Consider the following 22,983-nt stretch of genomic DNA (forward strand, 5'->3'; position numbering starts at 1 on the left):
GAGTGTGGCAAGAGCTTTGTGTGCTGCTTCACCAGCTCCATCCCCCACGGGAGGATCCATGTTGGATGATCCCCAGTGATCCATGGTGCCGGTGATCCGTGTTGGGAAGACACCTGGCTGGGGGCTCCACATCCTCCTGTCTCCCCAAGGCCTGCATTTTCTTTTCTTTTTGTGCTTTCAAAACACCCAAAACCAGGTAAAAATAAAGATGTTAAACTAAGTCATGGATGGGGATACGGGGGGGATCCCCCAGGGAATGTGTGGCATGCTGGGTACAAGAGAGTTGAGGTTTCCTGGCAGGGACTTGGGGGTTGCTCAGGGCATTGAGGTCCCCAGGCCAAGCAGCTCCAGGTGCTGTGGGAGACCCTGGCGGAGGTTCTGGGGCAGCTGATCAAGGACCCCCTGCGCCGGACCTGTCCCCATGTCCCCCTGTCCCAGTTCCTAGTGTCCACTGTCCAGGATCCCCCTCTCCCAGCTGTCGCTCCCCTTTGTCACCCCACTCCTGGTCCCATCATGTTCCCAACCCAGTCTGGATCCCATTCCTATAATCATTCCCAGTCCCTGTCCCGTATTCTCTAGTTGCCATTCCTATGTTCCTAATTCCATATTCCCTGTCCTGATCCCATTCTTGTGTTCCTGCTCCCCTTGCCAGGCCTGTCCGTTCAGCCCCGCTGCTGTCCTTGGCCAGCTGCAGAGAGCACAAGGCTTTGGCCATTCCTCAGAGGCCCCCAGCTGGCCAGAGCAGCCCCTCCTGCCAGCACCCGCTGTGCCTCAGAGCCCTCCCTCATGCTGGGGACATGGAGCGGACATGGGCCTGCAGGAGGCTCCTGTTCTTGAGACACGAGCAAGGCTGCAGCTCCGGCCTTTGGGCCCTGGGCCGGAGCAGCCCAGGAGAGGCCCAGCTGCAGAGCTCGCAGCCCCGGATGTGTTTCACTGCAACATTTTGGAACACTAATCGTCATCCCATATTCTCTCTGCTGTCGCTGTTTCCATCTTCCCTGTCTCGTTCCCATATTCTCATCCGCGTGTCTATTCCCATCCTCCTCTCCATTCCAGGTCCCCTCTCCCCTCACCAGACGCCCCCGCCATCGCTCCGGCCCTCCCGTAACCAGGGAAACCCCGCCCTGCTCCCGCCCACCAACCACAGCGCGCCATCGCTCCCGTATTTGCATAACCACGCCCCACGGGCTGGCCCCGCCCCTCCCCGCCTGCAGCCGCCTCCGGGCGCTGTTTGCTCCCAGTTCCCTCTCAGTGCTCCCAGTAAGAGCGATACTGGGAAGAGAAGTGCTACGAATTCCTTTCCGCTGCTTTCAGGATCGCTCCCGGTGCTCCCAGTATCGCTCCCAGTGCCGCGCGGGGCGGGGCCGCTTTGGAACCACCGCAGGGCAGAGCGCGGCTGCTTTTAGGTGTCGGCACCGCCCGGGCCGGGCTGGGAGCGGAGGAGGAGCGGGAGGAAGAGGAGGGAGAGAGGAAGAAGACAAGCCAAGGCAGGAGGGGCCGGAAAAGGAGGAGCAGGAATAGGAGGGACAGAGGTGGAGTAGGAAGAGGAGGGGCGGGAGGAAGTTCTCCCTTCGGGGCCCGCCGGTGAGTGAGGAGGGGGAGCTCGTCGCAAAACCGTCGGGGTGTCTCTGGGTGAGTTTTTTTCGGGCCAGGGAATGTTTGGATCTTGCAGGACCCCGAAACCGACCCCGAAATGGCCCTGGAGGTATCTTGGGGGGGGTCCTATGTGGCGATGGCCCAGTACCGGTGGGCAGCGGGGCGATATCGGGTTTGGGGATCGCCGGGAGAGCTGGGGGGGATAGCGGGAGCCGCGGAGCGGGGAGAGCGCAGAGGGGCGATCCCGGAGCTGGGGGACCTACGGCAGCGTGGAGGGGTGGGAGGAGATTGGACATAAGCGGGCTCCAGGCCCCCCGAGGCTGAAAGGGGCGCTGACTTCTGCAGCTGCACTTGGGCAGCGGGACCATCAAACCCAACACGCTCAGCCCTTGCTTTCCCTGCTAAACTAGGAATTCCCATTCCTAAACCTCGGCCCAATGGATGAGGACGCTGAGAGGAAGATGATCTGGGAGCCCCGGGCAGGTGAGGAGGAAGTCAGTGCCCCTTTCCCCCTCTCTCCTGCTCCATCTCCCAGCCCAGCCTGGCCCCTGGATGCAGGACAACATCTCCTTAACCTTCCCTGTGTCACGGAGGCAAATCCCATCCTGTTCTTGTTCTTCCTCCCCTAGACAAGGAACTGAGGATGGAGACCAGGGAGGAGAAATCCCCATGGCAGAACCTCATGGAAGAGGCCGTTTTGAGCGGCTCCGCAGCGCAGGAATCCAACGGGGAGGAAAAGCCCCAGAGATCTCACATTAGGATGGGCTGCAAACACAAATCACTGGGATCTGAGGAAGAAAGATCTACCCTGGACCAGGAAGATGACCAGAACTCAGAGCTGGGGGTTCCTGAGCAGCTTCATGATGGAGACAAGCCCCACAAGTGCTCAAAATGTGAGAAGAGCTTCAGGTGGAGATCCTCCCTTATCCGACACTCAAGAATCCACACAGAGAAATGGCTCTATGAGTGTGGGCAGTGTGGAAAGAGCTTCAGTTCCGACTCCAGCCTGATCCACCACCAGAGGAGCCACACCAGGGAGGGACCTTATGAGTGTGATCAATGCAAGAAGAGGTTTCCCACCAGCTCCCATCTCCTCGTGCACCAGTGGATTCACACAGATGAGAGGCCCTTCTGCTGCCCCGACTGCGGGATGTGTTTCAAGAACAACTCATCCCTCTTCACCCACCGGCGCATCCACACTGGGGAGAGGCCGTATGAGTGTGGAGAGTGTGGGAAGAGCTACAGCCGGAGCTCCACCCTGATTGCCCACCAGAGGAACCACACCGGGGAGGGGCTCTACGAGTGTGGTCAGTGTAGGAAGCGCTTCAGCCGGAGCTGCCACCTGATTGCCCACCAGATGATCCACACTGGGGAGAGGCCCTATGAGTGTGATCAATGCAAGAAGAGATTTCCCACCAGCTCCCGTCTCCTCGTTCACCAGCGGATTCACACGGATGAGAGACCCTTCCGCTGCCCTGACTGCGGGGTGTGTTTCAAGAACAACTCATCCCTCTTCATCCACCGGCGCATCCACACTGGGGAGAGGCCCTATGAGTGTCCCGAGTGTGGGATGAGCTTCTCACAGAGCTCCACTCTGATTTCCCACCGGAGGAGCCACACGGGGGAACGGCCCTACGAGTGTGGGGAGTGTGGGAAGAGTTTCAGCCGGAGCTCCACCCTGATTGCCCACCAGAGGAACCACACCGGGGAGGGGCTCTACGAGTGTGGTCAGTGTAGGAAGCGCTTCAGCCGGAGCTACCACCTGATCCGCCACCAGATGATCCACACTGGGGAGAGGCTCTACCACTGCGATGAATGCAAGAGGAGTTTTCAGACCAGCTCCTGTCTCCTCAGGCACCAGCGGATTCACACGGATGAGAGGCCCTTCCGCTGCCCCGACTGCGGGAAGGGCTTTAGGGAGAAGTCTGCCCTCATCGACCACCAGCGCATCCACACCGGGGAGAGACCCTTCAAGTGTTCCGAGTGTGGCAAGAGCTTCACCCACAGCTCTACCTTGACTCAACACCTACGCAGGCACAACTAAGGGATGCCCTGTGAGTGCCCTGAGTGCAGAAAGAGCTTCATGCACTGCTCCAGCTCCATCCTCCATGGAAGGATCCACACTGGATGAACCCCAATGACCCCGGTAGCAGAGTCCCAGTGATCCGTGGTGCCGGTGATCCGTGTTGGGAGGACACCTGGCTGAGAGCTCCACATCCTCCTGGCTCCCCATGGCCTGCATTTTCTTTTCATTTCTCTTCGTCCTTTCAAAACATCCAAAACTGGGGTAGAAATAAAGATTTTGAACTAAGACAAGGATGGGGACATGGGGGGATCTTCCAGGGGATGTGGGGGATGCTGGATGCCAGGGAGTTGAAGGTTCCTGGCAGGGACTGGGGGTTGCTCAGGCCTTTGGGCTCCCCAGGCCGAGTGGCTCCAGCTGCTCTGGGAGACCCTGGCACAGGTTCCGGGGCAGCTGATCAAGGACCCCCTGCCCTGGAACTGTCCTCATGTCCCCCCGTCCCGGTTCCCAGTGTCCCCTGTCCAGGTTCCCCCTCTCCCCGCTGTTACTTGCATTGCCCCCTGCTCTTTCCCATGTCACCCCACTCCTGGTCTCATCCTGCTCCCATCCCAGTCTGGATCCCATTCCTGGTCTCATTCCCTGTAGCTGTCCTGTATTCTCTGGCTGGCTACCATTCCCATATTCCCAGTCACGATTCCCTGCCGCGTTCTCATACTCCTGGTCCTGCTGCAAGTCCTGCAATTCCATTTTTTCATTCCCTGTCCCATTCCCATATTCCTGATCCCAGTCCCGTTGCTGTGTTCCCATTTCTGATTCCTGTCACACCTTCCTAATCCCCATCACATATTCTCTCTCCAGTTGTTGTTTCCATGTTCCCTGTCTCGTTGCCATATTCCCATCCCTGGTCTCATTTCTGGACCCTCTCCCATAATCCCAGTCACTGTCTCCATTCCCCATCCCATTCCTGCTCCCAGTCCCATATTCCCTGTCCCGTTCTTGGTCCCTGTCCCCATTCCAACTATCATTCCCAGTCCCTGTCTCATATTTCCAGTCCTATTCCCAGTCCCCATCCCCATTACCAATTCTTGTCCCCATCCCTGGTGCCATTCCCCGTGCCACTCCTGGTCCCAGTCCCGTATTCCCTGTTGGATTCCCAGTCCCTGTCTCGTATTCCCTGTCCCTTTCCCAGTCCCAGTCTGGTATTTTAGGTCTCCTTCTTGGTCCCTGTCCCCATTCCCATTATCATTCTGAATTGCTGTCTCTTATTTCCATTCTTATATTCCCAGTCTCTGTCCTCATTCCCAGTCACTATCCAGTGCCATTCCTGGTCCCTCTCCCCATTCCTGGTCCCATTCCCAGTTCCATTCTGGTATAGCTGGCCTAATTCTTAGTACCTGTCCCCATTCCTAGTATTATTCCCAGTCCCTGTCTCTTATTTCCAGTCCCATTCCCGGTCCCATTCCCATATTCCATGACCCTGTCCCCACTCCCAGACTCAGTCCCATATTCCCAGTCCCTGTCCCCATTCCTAGACACATTCCCCATCCCAGTCCCGTATTCTTAGTCCCTGTCCCAATTCTCTTTCCCAGACCCATATTCCTGGTTCCATTCATGGTCCCTGCCCTCATTCCCAGTATCATTCTCACTACTTGTCTTGTATTTCCAGCCCATTTCTGATCCCTGTCCTGATTTCCGGTCCCTGTCCCCATTTCTGGTCCGTGTCCCCTTTCCCAGTCCCTGTCCCCATTCCCAAACCCTTTCCCTATTCCCTGTCCCATTCCTGGTCCCTGTCCCTAGTTCCCAGTGCTGTACCCCAGGGCCACCTCTCGCATGGGGCCCTGAGGGCTCCACAGCTCGGGCTGGCGGTGGCACACGAACCGTTCAGCCCCGCTGCTGTCCTTGGCCAGCTGCAGAGAGCACAAGGCTTTGGCCATTCCTCAGAGGCCCCCGGCTGGCCAGAGCAGCCCCTCCTGCCAGTACCCGCTGTGGCTCATGTTATGAATGGGCCAGGAGACCAGCTCCAGAGTGATTTCAGCCTTTGTTAAAAGAACAGCCTGGGAAGAGGAGGCCCAGCGCACCATGCTGCTGCTCCAGTGGCGACTCGGAGGAGGAGGCAATCAGCTCCATCTCTGTATGGCGGATCTCGGTCTTCTCGCCTCACAAGAGTCTCCAGGAAGACACTTGCTGGCTCTTGGTCCAGGGGTGTCATGCTGATCAAGTGCAGTTCAGGTCATGGCAACAAGGCGAAAAGCTTTGGTTGGTGGTCTGACGTTCTTTACTGTTTTCTTCATCTAAAGGTGTTGTTTAGATCTTTATTGGTACTAGGGCTCGTTGGTTTTAGAGGTTTTTGTCTGCTCATTTAGCTTCTGCCTGATACTAGGCCTTATGGGAGTCTTACGTTTGCATCTGCCATCATGGGTACAAAGGGAGCAGCAGGGCGATACTCGACGGTGAGGCAGGATATGAACTAGGAACTAATTAACTTACATAACTTATGAGACATTTACAGAACATTCTGACAAACAACTGTGTAACTTAACATTGAAATGGGTAATTAACCTTTAGAAACTTTATTTTTTACAATTCCCCCCTCTAATTCTTTGATCGGGCTCCAGCCTTACATCAATTTGCACTTTCTGACTCTCGGAAATAGTGTTTTCTCAATTTTTGGTACCGATCATAAACCTTTTTGGCGTTTTTGTGTTCTTGTTCTTGGCTCTCTACCTTCATAATTCTAGTTTGTCTCTGATTGGTCATTTCTGGGATTTGTATACGTGCTTGGATTGTGGAAGTTACTACTCGAACCAGGCAAGGGAGTAGGCAGGGTAGAAACAGTAAACTTGTTAATGCACAAGCTATAATAAAAGCCGCTTTCTTCCACCAACTAGTATCTACTAGGGGAGTCCACTCTTGGGTACTGACATATGTTATCTTGCATATCTCTTTGGAGATGTTTTTGATCAGTTCGCTTTTGTCATTGATCTCTAAGCAGCACTCTGAGGAAACAAATTTGCCACATATTCCTCCTTCATCAGCTAGTAAATAATCTACAGCAAGCCAAATTTGAGAGATTGCTGCTCTGGTCTGGGTTAATTGGTTACTCATGTCGTCAAGGGTGAGGGTTGTTTTGGTGGAAAAAATTTCTAGTACTGCTTGGAGTCGGATAATTCTATTGAGCATATAAATCGGGGTGCAGTATCCCTAAGACCCATCTTGGCCCAAGTGACTGGCCCATAAGTTTTCATTCTTTTTTCTGGGGTCCAGATTTTGCCTTTCTATTTTTGGGTACTCCCCATGTCAATTATATTTCTTCTCTTTCGGTTGGTTTTTCTTAAATCATCATGTAGTGGAACTCCCAGATTTGACCCTGATTCTTTTGGGAGTAGGAAGAAGGCGGGTTTAATGATTGCTATGGTGCAACTCCCTGCCCCATCTCCTGGGAGTTTGGTGTATGCTGTGCTTCTACAAATCCAAAACAAATTGGGGCTTCCCAAAATGCATCTTTTATTTCTGAGGGATATTCCCAGTATTTGGACAATTTTCTTATTCCCCAGAAGGGGTTTATCCCTTTTTTGGCGCATTCATGCAGCCTGTACCCCTCAGGGTAAATGCACCCTTTTTCGTTCTTCCCAATGGACCAGTATCGATTTGGCTCTCGGGGAATCCACCTAGTGCTTAAATCTTTTGTTATTAGATATTTTTTACAGGCCATTTTTCTTACTAGGGTCTTAGACCTTTTTCCCTCATAATACATTCTTCACCAATACCTTTGACCTTAAGTCCCATTCCTCCTTCCTTCTTTGCCCCGTGATTTGAGGTTCTTGTTCTACTTGTTTCCATTTCAATCTCTCTAGTGGTCTCAGACTAATCCCAACCCAAGGTTAAATTTCTGTCATTTGGGTATTTCCCCAAACCCAACAGTTGGTTAAATTTAACTCCTTACTGATCCTCTCAACTAAATCTATGAATAAAATTTTCCCCAGGGGTATTTCTAAGTCTTCTTTTTTTTAAATTTGGTTACCACTGTTAGTTTTTCTTCTACTAGGTCTGTTAATCCTTCTTGGTTGGCTTCATGTTTGCAGCAGAACTAGGCATCTCTTACAGGGCATTCCCCAAGCAAACACTGCCTAAACGAGGCTGTATTTCTTGCAATCCAATAAACTTTCCTATCTTCTTGACAGGTGGCTAACTGGGAGTGATTAAAACAGCTGTGGTTTATGTTGCTATGGACTCTTATTAAAGACCCGAGATTTTCCCCATCATCGAGAGGGTGATAGCACTCAGTACATGCTGTTTCTCTACTCTCTAGGGTGCTACCCACGAGCAGGGCTAACACCAGCCCTCCCAAGAGTCCGGTATGAGCCATTTCTGGTGTGGAGGACTTCACTTGCTCTCCCAGTCTTGCCTCCTGGGACTGGGGAATTCTCGGGGAGGGGGGGGGTGGGTAACAGAGATTTTTCTTTATCCTTACTTCTTTATTAATTTAGTGGTCCTTAGGAAATGCTCTGTAGCAGATTTAGTCCACATCAAAGTTGGGGTCTTTAGAAGAGGTATTTTAATTCTTAAGAACAGTACGACTTTCGTTAACAATAAGGACTTTGACTAATTTGAAAACTCCGGAAATATTTATCAAACTGTTATAAACTGACAACAATAATTATAAATATCAAACAACAAAAATTACTAGAACCCTTTAACTGGTATATCAATCTTTAACATATCCTAAAACTGGTTTGTCGGTCTGTGGTGATCTTTAGCTGATATTTGGCTTTCTCTTAAGAGTCACTTTAAGGTTTCCCGAGCCTTGAACTGTGACCCACTTGGGATGATCTGTAGGTGGTACTGCTGGGTCTAATCTGTTGTCAGGGGGTGACACTGGTCCTTTTACTCAGGTGATGTGGATCCAGCCTTCTTCTTGCGTACGCACTGTGGTGTGTGTGGTAACACCTGGAAGGGGCCTTCAAATCTGGGGGTGAATGGGGAGTTATTCCTTTTGATCAGTACCCAATCCCCAGGGCTAATCTGGTGCACCTTGGTGGTCAAGGGGAGAGGTCTGGGGAAGATATCCCTTATTCCTAAGACTCTCTAGTGTTTTCCCAATGGTTTCTAAGTATTTCCGGGTTGGTGTCTCCCCTTCTAGATAATCCCCTGAGCTGTGTGGAGTTCTTAGGCAAGAGAGGCCAAACATCATTTCATAGGGGGAGACCCCTATGTCTGACTGAGGTCTCGTTCTGATTCCTAGGAGGGCGAGGGGTAATCACCTGAGCCAGTTCATTTGAGTTTCAGCAATTAGTTTTGTTAGCACATTTTTGAGGGTTTTATTCATCCTTTCCACCCTTCCAGAGCTCTGGGGATGCCATGGGGTGTGCAGCCTCCATTTCATCCCCAGGGCCTCAATGACTTTGTGTAAAGCTTGGGCAACAAAGCGTAGTCCTCTGCCTGAGCCAATGTTATTGATTAGCCCGTACCAGGGAATGATATGTTCTAAAATTATTTTTGCGACCACTTCTGCTGTTTCTTTCTTGGTTGGGAAGGCTTCTACGCAGTGGGTGAGGTGATCTACTACTACTAGCAAATGTTTATATCCTTGCATAGGGGGCATCTCAGTGAAATCTATTTGGACGTTTTGGAATGGTCTCAGGGCTAGCTCCCTTCCCCCAGGTGCGATCTTTCTCATTACCTTTTGGTCTACCTTTTGACAGATTATGCATCCTCTAGTTACTGCTTTTGCCAAATCATATGCCCCAATAGACAGGTTTTCCCTTAGAAAGTGGTTTCATAATCCTTGCATTCCCCAATAGGTTAATTTGTGTATTTCTGTTAGTATTCTTGGGGCTAGAGCCTTATTTAAAAACTTGCTCCCATCAGGTGTCAGCCACTCCCCTTGCTCCCCATGACGTAGTCCTAATTCCTTTATTGCTTTTAATCCTTTCTCACTGAATAATGGCTCTTCTTTTCGCTCCTTTTCACCTGGTGTTCCATCTAGCTTAAGGATTCTCATTGGCTCCCCCAAATCTAGAGCTGTTTCTTCAGCTATCTGATCAGCCAGTTGATTTCCTCTCACTTCACAGGTATCCGCTTTCTGATGTCCTCTTATATGCACCACCGCTATTTCTGCTGGTTTAGGCAGGGATTCTAATACTAACCTTATTAATTCCTCATGCACTAGGTTCTTTCCCATTGAATTTAAGCATGCACGCTCTGCCCAGAATTTTCCAAAGGTGTGGACAAACCCTAATGCATATCGCAAATCAGTACAGATGGTCCCTTGATCTCCTTCTAGTAGATCTAATCCCCTTTTCAATGCATAGACCTCACAGCACTGGGCTGACCAGTTGGAAGGCAATTTCCCTTTTTTCTACAATTTCCATGGTTTTCCCCTCTGTTACAGCAATTACAGCATATCCTGAAGTTCTTTTCCCTTCTACTACTCTCAGGGCCCCATCAATGAATAATATTTTTCCGTAAGGCAGGGGTACATCTTCCAGGTCTTCTCTTACTTTAGTTTGTAAGTTTACAAGTTCAAGACAGTCATGTTCCAACTTGGGTAAAGGTTCTCAGGAGAGAAACTGTGCTGGATTTAAACTTTTAAGATGATTTCATACTTTAATATTCTAGAGTCTGTCAGCCATTGCGGGGCTCTTTGGCTTAGGACTGTTTTAAGATCGTGCGGTGTATGGACTTTAACATTTCTCTGCGGCGTAATTTCTGGGTCTTTTCTATTAGGACAGCTGCAGCAGCAGTTGCTTGGAGACAGGTTGGCCACCCTCTAGCCACTGGGTCTAAGACCTTTGAAAGGTAGGCTACTGGCTTTCTGCACCCTCCCCACTCCTGGGTTAACGCCCCATATGCAATTCCCCCTTCTGTGTTTATAAACAAGTCAAACCCTTTCCTGAGGTCAGGCAGACTCAGGAAAGGTGCTGAGGATAGATATCTTTTAAATCTTGTGGCTGTTCTTCATCCTTAGCTGTCCATCTCACAGGTTCAGGATCTACTAATTTATCATAGAGAAACTTGACACTTTGGGTATACCGATCTAGCCACAGTTTGCAATACCCAAATAGGACTGAGTTTTCTTATCTCTCTTTTTGGTTTGGGGGGCTGCTATAGATAAGATGCCTGAGATTCTTTCAGGGCTTAACTTCTTATATCCTCCTCCAGTTATGTGGCCTAGATAGGTGACCTCTGATTCTACAAATGGTAACTTGTCTCGCATACTCTTAGGCCTTTCTTTTATCCCTAAGAAATTCAGAAGTGGACTGCTGGTCCCCCTGACCTCACTCTGTTCCTCACCAGGTATCAAAAGGTCGTCTACATACGCTAGAATTTGCACTTTACTCTCAGGGGTAAACTGTTCCAATAATTCCTCTAATGCCTGCCTGAAGAGGTTTGGGGACTCTGTAAACCCTTGGGGTAGGCATGTCCACCTTAGCTGTTGTTTCCTTCTCCTGTCAGGGTTACTCCCATTCAAATGCAAACCAGTCTCGGCATTCTTTTGCTAAAGGCCATGCCCAAAATGCATCTTTTAGGTCAATGATTGTTAAACCAGGTGTGTTCTCTTGGGATTCCACTTAAGAGAGTGTAGGCTTTGGACACCACAGGGTGCCTGGTGATGGTGCTTTTCTTTATTTCCCTTAGCTCCTGAACTAATCTGTATTTGCCTTCTGCCTTCTTGACTGCCAGTATGGGGGTGTTATGGGGAGACATGCATGGTTCTAAAATACCTTCTGTTAATAGATGTTCAATTATGGGTACTAATCCTTCCCTACCTTCTGGGGATATTGGATATTGCTTAACCTGGATGGGAGGGGTATCTTTTTGAATTTCTGCCTGTATTGGTGGAATGTCTAGATAAACACATCTTCCTTCTTCTGCCCACACTTCTGGATTTATCTCTTCTATGTCCCCTTGAGTTAGCCTCATAATTGGGGCTATCATCTTCCCATCTCTCGGCATGATTCCCACCCCACCCCTAGACCTGTAGGTCTCTTCCTAATAGGTTACTTTCTAAATTGAGTAGATAGATAAAGTCAGCAAAGCATTGTCTTCAGTTCCCTCTTATTTCGACATTCGCAACTATTGAGGCTTTGAATGGTTTTCCTTTTGCTCCTAACACTTGGCAGACCTTTCTCCCAATGGTGACTCCTGCTGAGAGTTTTCTTATGCTAGATCAATCTGCTCCTGTATCGACTAGAAACTCAAATTCTTCATTTTGGGGACCCACTTCAAAATTTACCAGGGGCTCCTCTTGATCACTCACTGGGTCCCCTAGTGTGTAAAGCCCCTGACACCCCTAATCATCACCCCTTAAAATCTTCTCTAGGGTCTCCTGTTCTTGAGCAATCACTTCATCAAACAAAAGTTTTTTACGAGTTCTCAGATGTCCTACCTCTCCCCAGTAGTAACACTTTCTGTTGTCTAGTGGTATTCCAGGTTTCCTGGTATTATTACTGTCTTTATTGGCCCTGGGTGACCCAGATCTACCCTTATGTTCTCTGACTGGGAGCCTTGGTGTTGGGGGTGAGGTTTGGGGGTTTTTTTTCCCATAGAATTCCCCCCCTTCCCCCATGAGTTGCTAAGAGACTGATGCTTAGATGGTGCTTGACCCATACAAAAGAAGTGGCCAAGGGTGGGAGAAGATCACTTAAGTTTGGGGGAGGGAAAAGCACAGTGCTCCGGGAGCTGAGTGTGCTTTTTGCTGCTCTCGGCATTGGGCATCGGAGAGACACGGTCAGGCTGCTGTTTGCTGTGTGAAGAGTCCACTGTTACCAGAGGGTCCGGTCCCAGGAATTCTACCACCATCCATCATCTCCTGGAGTGCCCAGGAATTCGGAGCCCCTTCGCCTGCCCCGCTGGAGCTGGGCCAGCCGCGTCCAGCCACCGCGGCTTCTTCAGCACTGCTCACTTTGCCAGGACACCCCCTTTCTGCCTGCCGGGACACACCCCCCTTTTGCCTGCAGGTGACAACCTGCCATTTCCAGCCATCAGCCCCGGAGTGTCCCACCGTTCCAGCCTGGTGCTCTTGGGGAGGGGCCCAAGAGATCAGACTGCCCCAGGCTTGTGAAACAAAGCCCCTCGAGGTTCTTGGTTCTGTTTATTATTATTATTATTACTGTAGTTGTTGTTGTTTTGTTTGTCCTGTTATATTTACTAGTAAAGAACCATTATTTCTTTCCCCATATCTGCCTGAAAAAACTCCTTTAATTTTCTAAATTGTAATAACTTGAGAGGAGGGATTGGAATTCCCCATTCCTAGAGAGGCCCTGCCCCTCCCTGGCAGATACCAGTCTTTCAAACCAAGACAGAATTTGGTGCCCAATGTGGGGCACGTGGGCATTGAGAGGAAAAAGGAATAACAGTTCTTAAGTGCCCACATTCTTGTGTACTGGATATCATGTAGTCTGGCTTACCCTGGTTCCGGTGGCATGTGGTGGTGACCGTATTTCTCCCATTTGCAGGCCTTTATCTAAACATGGGCCCTGTAACTAAGGCTACTGTGGCTGTCATCCAGTTTGCTATATCCGTTAACAAGATGAGGAATTTGTGGATTTTTAACTTCCTCTGGAAGGCAGGCACATGGATTCAGGGCTATCATACACTAACTGTGTGTTTCTGGGGTTATTTTAACAATGGTACCTACTGTGTGGAAATGACACCAGGGGAAACCTTTTCCCAACCCTTCACCCAGCTCTTTGGGTCTACTCCACCAGTCTTTGAAGGGTTCAAATCTCTGAATGCTAATGATATCATACAGTGGCTGGTGTTGCTGGTATGCCAGTTCTGTTTAGCATTTAGAGATAAGGGGACCCTGACCTGGATAACCACCCTGATAACCACCCTAGGGAATAAGGATACTGCCCCACAGCCTGACCCCGCTCCACAGCCTGAACTTGCCCCACAGCCTGACCCTGCCCCACAGCCTGCCTCAGGAATAAACCACCCAGACTGGGTGAAGGAGATCCGTGAGATGGGCCAGATGCTAAGGGAGTACCTTTCCCCTGTAGTAGCCTCATTAGCCCCAGCTGCTGGGAAACCCTCCCCCTGCCGCGACAAAGGAGAGTCTGATGGTGCAGCAGTGGAACCCACAGACGTTACAACCGTCCAGGTTCCAGCTGAACCACAGGGGCAGCCACAGCCAGCAGCAGTTGCCCCTATGGAAACAAAGAAGTATAAGGTGAAATCAGAGCACCCAGGCAACAAGGGTAAGAAAGGAGGGCCCTCACAACCCACAGGTGAGTCAGAGGTTGAGATCATCATTGAGTCCCTGACATATGAAAGTCTCCGTAGTCTGCAAAAAGATCTTGCACGACAGGGACGTGAGGCTTATACAGCTTGGTTACTTCGGGCCTTGGACCTTATAGGTACAGGCGTGCAACTAGATAGTGGTGAGGCAAGGAATTTGGAACCCTTGACCCAGGACTCAGGTGGTATCTTTTTTGGTATAAAATCACAAATATGAACTGAAGCCGAGAAAGTCAACAACATTAGAAAACAAGCTTCTCCCACTGGCAATGTCTTTGAATTTCCAGAACCAAGGAAATAGGGAGGCCTGGCAGCAGCAGCTTCACACACAGCAATGACACCGAACAGGATATATTATAACTTCTTGTTGCAATAAAGAACTTTTGTTTCAAGTTCTACTATAGCCACGATTAATATAGAGCAAAGAAGACAAAAAAATACTAGTAACAATAATAACTATAATATTAATAGCAAAATGGAGACAATCGCAATAATATAAATTAATGATGGTAATAAAAACCCCTACCATACTTATACTAGGATGGCATGGCCAGGTTTTGGTAAGGGTGGGCTCTAGGAGTGCCTTCTGGGAGAGGCTGCTGGAAGCAGCAGCTCCGTTGTGTCCTGCTGAGGCCACGCCAGCCGGGTCCATGACAGACCGGCCGCAGGCTAAGGCTGGGCCAGTTAGAAATGGTGTTAACACCTTTGGGATAACAGATTTAAGGAAAAGAAAACTGCTTATCATGGAGTTATAACTGACCAGGGAAGAGCAGGGTGAGAACATGTGAGAGGAACAACTCTGCACACACCCGGGGCAGGGCAGGAGGAGGGGCAGGAGCTGCTGCAGGTGCTGGAGCTGATTGCCCTGAGATTCTGTGGTGCAGTCCCTGGTGAGGCAGCTGGGCCCCTGCAGCCCATGGAGGGCACGGAGTGCAGAGATGCACCTGCAGCACCTGCAGGAGCCCCTGCCAGAGCAGGGGGATGCCTGAGTGGAGGCTGTGACCCCATGAGAAACCTGTGCTGGAGCAGGGACCTGGCAGGGACCTGCAAACCTGTGGAGAGGAGCTCACACTGGAGCAGGTTCTCATGCTCCCAGCTTTGGTGGGAGTCTGGCATCCAGCCAGGGTAGTGTTAGTTTAGTACAGACAGTAACAACCAATTGTTGAATGGCTTTCAAGATGGATGACCAGAGTAGCCAGTTAAATACCCCTCTGTGTCACACAAGCATAAAATCAGCCCGGGAAGCTGTCTTCCTTGCTGCCCGCCACAAGGTAACTCTGGGGTGGCAGGGGGCCTGCTCAGGCCCCGCTGCCCTCTGGGCGGCCAGGCTGGGCCCGGCCAGGCCTCCGGGAGCCGCTGCCCACACAGGGAGCGGCCCGGGCCGCCTGAGCCCCCTTTCCCCTGGCCAGGCTTTGTAGCAGCTGGAAGCAGAGAAAGAAAGCCTGAAATTTCCTAACAACTTTGAGCTGAGCCACCCTAAATGAGACCGCGTGGAAGGGAAAACATCCACCAGCCCCCCCAGTCAGCATGCCTTTGCAGCCCTGCAGCTCGGCAGAGATCATGTTACCACTGCAGGCCTGAGAAAATGTAACTCTTTCCTAACACGGATGAAGCTTTTAAAGTTCTAACAGTTCTCAAAGAGAGAAAAGGCCAAATTAGAGATATGTAAAGAGACAATATCAAAATATCTAAGTCACTGAAAGAAGAGTGACTCCTGAGGTTGAAGAGATGACAAGTTGCCTTAGTTCTAGGCTGAAACTTCCTACGAGTTGTGGTAACAAACTGTAATATGAATATGCTAAAGTAGTCCTTTAAATCACGGACAATATGAATTGGGGAGATGATTTGTGAATTTCTTTGGGGCAAAGGTATTTGTGATTTACTGAATGAATATTAAACTAGAAGCTGTAATTTAGTGATCTTGTAAGATGTTTGAACAGAGAAAGATGAGAAGAGTTCTGTGCTAGTGAAGAATTGAGAAAATACCTCAGTTCCTTGAGATGAAAAATTCTTTGCCTTTGAGTCATGCATCTTTAAAATGTGACACCCCAATATGTGAAAGTCTACCGCCTATATGCAGTCACAGGAAAGGCTACGTGATATAGGAGGTCCTCAACTGCAAAAGTTCCTGGGCGGGCTGCTTTTGTGAGACGTGGAGGCAACAAGCAGACTGTTTCTCCTGTAAAAAGTTACCAGAACAAATAAGGAAAACCTTCTCTCTCCTAAAAAACTGAATGAAACACTATTTTATAAGTAGTACTGACCTGGAGTTTTAAGTTTTGCCTCTTTGCATTCTTTGTAAGAAAGTCAACAGTTTCTAAGGGAAGGGAAGGGTATTTTGGAAGTTTCATTTGATTCTTGTTTTTTTATAGTGTGTTAATAAACCTGTCTTTATGTCCCTTAAGTTTCATCCTGCTTTGCTTCTCTCCTAATCATATCTTACAGTAGAACAAAAAATAATAAATTATTCTATTAAACATTAAACCGCTACAGGTAAATTGAATAGACTTCCTTTCCTCCATATATTCTTTGTTTCCAGAGGTCACAGTGAAGACGTTGAGTGCGGCTTTGACGGAGGGAGTGAAGGTGGTGGGGAGTAGTGGGGACAGGAGCCACAGGGATGTGGGACAGACATCAGAGGGGCCCAGGCAGCTGGCAGGGGGCAAGGCCTGTCCCCCTGGCCCAGCAGCAGCCCCGTGCCCTGTCCAAGGTGCTCCTACCAGGGGCTCGGCCCCAGAGGCAGGGGGAGAGCCCAGTTCTGGGGGCGGCATTTCTGCCCTGACCCCCATCCAGCCCAGCCTCCCCCGTGTGTGCAGTGACCACTGGCACGGGCTGCACTGGACACTGTGACCTGCTGGGGACATTGAGATCTGCCCCACTGTGACACTGCCCTTGGCATTTCACAGGCACCAAACAAATCACAGCCAGCCCAGCCCACTGTCATGTCCCACACACCAGAGAGCATCACAGCCAGCCCTGCTCCTTGTGGTGTGACAGGCACCAGAGCACATCCCAGCTCTGATCCTTGTGGTGTCAGAAGCCCTATGAGTGCATCAAGCATGAGAAGAGTTTCTCACAGAGCTCAACCTTGAACGAACACCAACAGAGGCACCGCTAAGGGAAGACCCATGAGTGCCACGAGGGCAGGAAGAGCTTCGTGTGCTGCTCCATCCCCCATGGGAGGATCAGCGCTGGATGATCCCCAGGGATCCCAGGTGGGCAGAGTGATCCGTGGCACCGGTGATCTGTGTTGGGAGGACACCTGGCTGGGGGCTCCACATCCTCCTCTCTCCCCGTGGAAGGATTCTCTTTTTGTCCTTTCAATACACCCAAAACAGAGTAAAAGTAAAGATTTTGGACTAAGACAAGGACGGGGACATGGGGGGACCTACCAGGGGATGTGGGCGCAAGGGAACTGAGGGTTCCTGGCAGGGACTTGGGGGTTGCTCAGGGCTTTCAGCTCCCCAGGCCAAGGAGCTCCAGCTGCTCTGGGAGACCCTGGCAGAGGTTCTGGGGCAGCTGATCAAGGACCCCCTGCCCTGGAACTCTCAGAATGTCCCCTCATCCCAGTTCCCAGTGTCCCCTGTCCAGGATGCCCCTCTCCCAGCTGTCCCCTTTGCCCCCCACCAGTTCAGTGTCAACCCAGTCGTGCTCACGGGCTGTCCCCATCTCCAGATCCCATTCTTGTAAACATTCCCAGTCCCTGTTCCATATTCTCTGGTTGCCATTCCCATATTCCCAATTCCATGTTCCCTGCACTGTGCCCATTCTCATATTCCTGCTCCCCTTGTCAGGCCCACATTTCCATTTCTATATTCCTTCTCCTGTTCCCATATTCCAAGTCCTGTTCCGGTATTCCCATCTCTGATCCCAGTCCCATCTTCCTAATCCCCAGCCCATGCTCTCCCTACACTTCCTGTTGCCAAATTCCCTGTGTTGTCCCCATATTCCTACTCCCAGGCCATTCCAGGTCCTTTGCCCATATTCCTGGCCCCAATCCCAGACCCAGTTTGGTACTCACTGTGCCATTCTTAGTCCCTGTGCCATTCCCAATGCCATTCCCCAGGGCCACCTCTTGCATGGGGCCCTGAGGGCTCCACATCTCGGGCTGGCGGTGGCACACGAACCGTTCAGCCCCGCTGCTGTCCTTGGCCAGCTGCAGAGAGCACAAGGCTTTGGCCATTTCTCAGAGGCCTCCAGCTGGCCAGAGCAGCCCCTCCTGCCAGCACCCGCTGTGCCTCAGAGCCCTCCCTCATGCTGGGGACATGGAGCGGACATGGGCCTGCAGGAGGCTCCTGTTCTTGAGACAGGAGCAAGGCTGCAGCTCCGGCCTTTGGGCCCTGGGCCGCAGCAGCCCAGGGGAGGCCCAGCTGTAGAGCTCGCAGCCCCGGATGGGTTTCAATGGAACACTTTGGAACATTAATCCCCATCCCATGTTCTCTCTGCTGTCGCTGTTTCCATATTCCCGGTCCCTGTCCCCATTCCCGGTCCCTGTCCCCATTCCCGGTACCCTCTCCCCTCACCAGACGCCGCCGCCATCGCTCCGGCCCTCCCGTAACCAGGGAAACACCGCGCTGCTCCCGCCCACCAATCACAGCGCGCCATCGCTCCCGTATTTGCATAACCACGCCCCACGGCCTGCCCCCGCCCCTCCCCGCCTGCAGCCGCCTCCGGGCGCTGTTTGCTCCCAGTTCCCTCCCAGTGCTCCCAGTAAGAGCGATACTGGGAGGGAAAGCGCTCCCAATTCCTTCCCGCTGCTATCAGCATCGCTGTCGGTGCTCCCAGGATCGCTGCCCGTGCCGCGCGGAGTGCGCCCGCTTTGGAACCCCCACCCAGGGCAGAGCGCAGCTGCTTTTAGGTGTCGGCACCGCCCGGGCCGGGCTGGGAGCGGAGGAGGAGCGGAAGGAGGAGGAGGGACAGAGGAGGAAGACCGGGGAAGGCGAAAGATAAAGAGCGGAAGGGCAGGAAGAGGAGGAGCAGGAAGAGGAGGGACAAAAGAGGAGGGAGAGGAAGAGCAGTACCAGCACAAACACCACGGGGTTGTCCCGCCCGCTCGCTCAGACCACAGGTCCCCCGGCTCCGGCAGTTTCGCCTCCCCGGAACCCGCAGGTGAACGGAGAGAGGGCGATCGCCCTAAATCCATCGGGGCGGGGGGGCTCCGAGAGGTTTTTTTTCCTGGGCAGGGCATGTTTGGATCTCGCAGGACCTCAAAGCCGAGCCGGAAAAGGACCTGGAGGGATCTTAGCGGGTCGCATGTGGCGATTGCAGGAGGGCAGAGCCTGGAGATGAGCTGGACACGGGGCCCTTGAGACTGAAAGGGGCACTGACTGCTGCGGCTGCACTTGGGCAGCGGGACCATCAAACTGAACACGCTCAGCCCTTATTTATCCCCACAAAACAGGATTTCCCGTTCCCAAACCTTGGCATGATCGAGGAGGAAAGGGCCACGAGGAAGAGGAAGATGGACCAGGAGCGCCAGGCAGGTGAGGAGAAGTCAGTGCCGCTTTTCCCCTCCCTCCTGCTCTGTCCCCCAGCCCAGCCTCTTCCCTGGCTGCAGGACAACATCTCCTTCCCCTTCCCTGTGCACGGAGGCAAATCCCATCCTCTCCTTGTCCTTCCTCCTCCAGACAAGGAGCTGAGCACGGAGACCAGGGAGGAGAAATCCCCGCGGCAGATCCTCGCGGAAGAGGCCGTTTTGAGCGGATCCGCAGCGCAGGAATCCAGCGGGGCGGAAAAGCCGCAGAAATCCCACACGAGGAGGGGCTGCAAACGCAGATCACGGGAATCCGAGGAGGAAAGATCCACCCTGGGCCGGGAAGGCGGCCAGAGATCGGAGCTGGGGGTTCCTGAGCAGCTTCAGGATGGGGAGAAGCCCCACAAGTGCTCGAAATGTGAGAAGAGCTTCAGGTGGAAATCGCTCCTTCTCCAGCACTGGAGAATCCACACGGGGGAACAGCCCTATGAGTGTGGGGAGTGTGAGAAGAGCTTCCTGTTGAGCTCGGATCTGATCAAACACCAGAGGATGCACACCGGGGAACGGCCCTATGAGTGTGGGAAGTGTGGGAAGAGCTTCCGTTTTAGATCCAATCTGATTACCCACCAGAGGAGCCACACCGGAGAGAGACCCTACGAGTGTGACCAATGCAGGAAGAGGTTTCAGTCCAGCTCCCATCTCCTCGTGCACCAGCAGATTCACACGGATGCAAGGCCCTTCTGCTGCCCCGACTGCGGGAAGGGCTTCAAGCAAAACTCCAGCCTTATCAAACACCGGAGCGTCCACACCGGGGAGAGGCCTTACGAGTGTCCCAAGTGTGGGAAGAGCTTCAGAATCAGCTCCCATCTCACTGTCCACCAGAGGAGCCACACAGGGGAACGACCCTATAAATGTGGGGAGTGTGGGAAGAGCTTCAGCCAGAGCTCCCACCTTATGTGCCACCAGAGAAGCCACACTAGGGAGAGGCCATACGAGTGTGATCAATGCAGGAAGAGGTTTGCCACCAGCTCCAATCTCCTCAAGCACCAGCGGACTCACACAGAGGACAGGCCCTTCCGCTGCCCTGATTGCAAGAAGGGCTTCAAGCGAAACTCTGCCCTCGTCAGCCACCGACGCATCCACACTGGGGAGAGGCCCTACGAGTGTCCCGAGTGTGGGAAGAGCTTCAGCGATAGCTCTGCCCTGCTCGTGCACCAGAGGATCCACACCGGGGAACGGCCCTACCAGTGTGCAGAGTGTGGGAAGAGCTTTAACCAGAGCTCCCACCTGATTATCCACCAGAGGAGCCACACTGGGGAGAGGCCCTATGAATGTGACCAATGCAGGAAGAAGTTTCAGTCCAGCTCCAGTCTCCTCCTGCACCAGCGGATTCACACAGATGAGAAGCCCTTCCGCTGCCAGGACTGTGGGATGGGTTTCAAGTACAACTCCAGCCTTGTCATCCACCGGCGCGTCCACACTGGGGAACGGCCCTACAAGTGTCCTAAGTGTGGCAAGAGCTTTTCCAGGAGCTCCCGCTTGACCCAACACCAACGGAGCCACCACTAAGGGCAGCCCTGTGAGTGCCCTAAGTGCAGGAAGAACTTTGTGCACTCCTCCAGTCCCACCCCCATACATGGATCCACACTGGATGATCCCCAGTGACCCCCGGTGGGCAGAGCCCTGGTGGTCCGTGGTGCTGGTGATCCGTGTTGGGAAGATATCTTGCTGGGGGCTCCACATCCTCTTGGCCCCCTGTGGCCTGGATTTTAATTTCATTTCTCTTTTTCCTTCCAAAACACCCCAAACTGGCATAAAAATAAAGATGTTGAACTAAGACAGGTACGGGGATATGGAGGAATCTTCAAGGGGATGCTGCATGCCAGGGCGTTGAGGGTTCCTGACAGGGACTTGGGGGTTGCCCAGGGCTTTGAGCATCCCAGGCCAAGCAGCTCTGGTGTACTGGTGGAGGTTCTGGAGCAGCAGATGACAGATCCACTGCCTGGGAAATTTCCCTTGTCTAGGATCCCCCTCTCCTTGCTGTCACTCCCCTTGCCCCCTGCCCGTTCTCATGTCACCCCTCTCCTGGTCCCATCCTGCTCCCATCCCAATCCATATCCCTTTCTCAGTCTCATTCCCTGTCTCTTACTCTGTGTCTAGTTGTTGTTCCCATATTCCTAGTCCCATATTTCCTGCCCCGTTCCAGTTCTCGTATTCCCATTCCCCTTGCCAGGCTTGCATTTCCATTTCTATATTTCCAGTTCCGTTCCCATATTCCAGTTCCCAGTCCCGTTGCCATGTTCTCATTTCTGATCCTGCTCCCGCCTTCCTAATCCCCAGCCCATATTCTCCCTGTGGTTGCTTTTTCCATGTTCCATGTCCTGTTCCCATATTCCCATTGCCAGTCCCATTCCCGGTCCCTGTCATTTCTAGTCGCATTTCAGTCCATCTCCATATCCAGGCTGTATCCCATATTCCCTGACCCAATCCCATATTCCTGGGCCCTGTCTCTTTATTTCTAGTACCAATCCCTGTCCCGATCCTTTATTCCTCATCCTTGTCCCCACTCCAGGTCCTTGTCCCATATTCCTTGTCCCTGTCCCCATTCCAAGTCCCAGTCCAGTATTCCTGGTCCCATTTGTGGTCCCTTTCCCCATTCCCTATATCATTTCCAGTCTCATTCCCAGCCCCTGTCCCCATTCCCAGTTCCAATTCCTAATGCCTGTCCCCACTTCCAACACGATTCCCCGTCCCATTCTTGGTCTCTCTCTCCATTCCCTCTCCCCATTCCCGGTCCCTGTCCCCATTGCTGGTCCCATTCCTGGTTGTTGGTGGTTAGATTTGTTTCTTTCTTACTTAGAGAATTTTTCCCATGAATTGCTAGGAAACTAACTACTGGGTGCTCGAGCAGAACCAAGGGGCCAAAGGAGAGGAATTGTAGCACATAGCTACAATTCTTTTGTCTCTGGGAGTTTCCCCCGGAGAGGGGAGATAAACAGACTTTTTGGACCAGGTAAAGGACAGGGCTGGGAGCAGCTTCTCTCTCTTGCTCTCAGCATCGGAGAGAGGATGGCCAGGCTGCTGCTTGCTGCGGGAGAAGTCCACTGCCAACAGAAAGTCCGATCCTGGGAAATCTACCATCATCTGCTCGTGTGTCCTGGAATTCTGAGCTCCTCCGCCTGCCCTGCTGGAGCTGGGCCAGCCCTGTCCCGCCATCGCGGCTTCTTCGGCACTGCTCTTTGTGCTAGGCTGTAGTCCCGCACTGCCCTGCCCTGCCGAGGCATCCTGCCTTTCCAGCTACCAGCCCAGGACTTTCCACTGTTGCAGCTTGGTGCTCTGAGAGTCCTGCAGGGGCACTGACACCAAATTGTCCTGGGTTTTGTGAAGCAAAGCCTTTGAGGTTCTTGGTTCTGTTTTGTTGTTAATGACTGTAGTTATTGTTTGTTTTGCTTTGTTTTACATACCAGTAAAGAACTTTTATTCGTATTCCCATATCTTTGCCTGAAAGCCTCTAATTGCAAGATTATAATAATAGGAAGGGAGGATGTTAATATCCTCCATTCCAAGGGCAGCTCCAGCTTTCCCTAGCAGACACCTGTCTTTCAAACCAAGACACTGGTCCCATTTCCAGTCCCTATCCACATTCTCT

General features: G+C 51.9%; 1 pseudogene; it reads left to right on the top strand.

Moving 5' to 3' along the window:
- The first annotated feature begins 1,212 nt into the window (after positions 1-1,212).
- Positions 1,213-22,828, top strand: LOC120764601 (zinc finger protein 271-like; annotated as a pseudogene).
- Positions 22,829-22,983: the final 155 nt, after the last annotated feature.

Source organism: Hirundo rustica, chromosome 32, assembly GCF_015227805.2.
Source record: "Hirundo rustica isolate bHirRus1 chromosome 32, bHirRus1.pri.v3, whole genome shotgun sequence".
In the NCBI taxonomy this organism is placed as follows: Eukaryota; Metazoa; Chordata; class Aves; order Passeriformes; family Hirundinidae; genus Hirundo; species Hirundo rustica.